Source organism: Etheostoma spectabile, chromosome 13 (assembly GCF_008692095.1).
Source record: "Etheostoma spectabile isolate EspeVRDwgs_2016 chromosome 13, UIUC_Espe_1.0, whole genome shotgun sequence".
Taxonomy (NCBI): Eukaryota; Metazoa; Chordata; class Actinopteri; order Perciformes; family Percidae; genus Etheostoma; species Etheostoma spectabile.
This window is the reverse complement of record NC_045745.1, coordinates 26,331,847-26,333,209: the sequence shown is the minus strand read 5'-3', so window position 1 is coordinate 26,333,209 and position 1,363 is coordinate 26,331,847. Positions and strand designations below refer to the sequence as shown.

Genomic DNA, 1,363 nt, shown 5'->3' with positions numbered 1-1,363 from the left:
GGGGGGGGGGCACGGTGTCTTGCTCAAGAGCACCTGGCATTGCCCAAGAGGTGAAGTGACAACCAATATACACTCCGTACGGGGACTTGAACCACCTCCGGTTCCCAACCCAACTCCCTACGGGCTGAGCTACTGCCACCCCCGATGAAATGTATTTATTTAAGACAGAGAAAATGCACAGAAACGCATTAAACTTGTAATACAAGAGAATATGTCTCGAGCCAGGTTATTGCAATAATTGCTTATGTCACCTGCAGCCCCTGGGCAGGTGGGACCATTATCCAGCCATGCCCATCCAAAAAACTACAGCAGTGGAATGTAACTAAGCTTTTTTGAGATATTTGTCCATTTTCATTTCAATGTTACTTTACAGTTCCACCATACATTTTATTACTTTGCAGATTAAGCTTTTACACGCAAAACAGATGGTGTGCTTATGTACAGTATGCATTGATATAGATTGAACATTAGCTCCACTTCAACAGCTATGTACACATTATTGCATCCGAATAACCCGAAAATATAACATATGATGATGTTAAAGGGGTGGTTCTTGTAATTGAATAGGTCATCATTTTTAGCTCTTTTTTTACTTACAGTAAGTCATGGATCTGAATACTTCTTCCACCACTAATAGTATTTGTCCATGTTACATAAAGTCAGAAGTCCCTCGTCCCACTGACACAGTCACATGTCCTGCATTTTAAGGAGACTGGTAGTTTTTAATTGTACGTGTTTTTAATCTTGTATTCACAGTAAATTGCCTTCTAAACATCTGCGTAATCCATTTTGTTGTTGATGTTTTGCTTTTTATTTTCAGATTGTAGCTCATCTCCCCAGGCATTTTCTAAAAAGAAAGAAACAAAGAAACCAAAAAAGAAAGAAAGAAAGAAAGAAAGAAGGCAAGACTCATGTTAACATTATATTGTCGACCACAGGTGGCAGAAAAGTTCACTTTACCAATGACCTATCAACCAAAGAAGAAAATGTCACTTCCGCGTCAACACAGTAGCAGGAAGCTGTCAAAGCTACGCGTTTGTTTACATGGAGGTCGTACAGGGAGGACGGTCTTAAAAGCAAAGGGAATACACCGATATTTTGAGAAAGGACAACAAATTATGCACAATCACTAAATCGTTCCATTTACTTCAATTATCTTCTCATGCGAGTAATAACAACCGACGAGATTTTTGATAATATTTTATTTTGAAAAGGTAAAGCGGAACCGCCACCTCCTTGTGAATGACCACCTAATGGTTAAACTGATAACAGACGTGGAGTTTAGAGGCAGTGAGTAGATTAGCATTAACAACACGCAATAAAATATGGTATGGATTACCATTACGACTTATGGAGTTCTTTT

At 39.0% G+C, this 1,363-nt stretch overlaps 1 protein-coding gene across 1 annotated transcript in view; it reads left to right on the top strand.

Annotated features, from left to right (window-relative positions):
* Positions 1-1,194: 1,194 nt before the first annotated feature.
* Positions 1,195-1,363, top strand: part of dpagt1 (dolichyl-phosphate (UDP-N-acetylglucosamine) N-acetylglucosaminephosphotransferase 1 (GlcNAc-1-P transferase)) — a 5,307-nt gene continuing 5,138 nt past the window's right edge. The window contains 1 exon segment of the mRNA XM_032534346.1: positions 1,195-1,363. This exon segment is cut by the window's right edge and continues 331 nt beyond it. The gene's annotated coding sequence lies outside the window, so the exon portion shown is untranslated.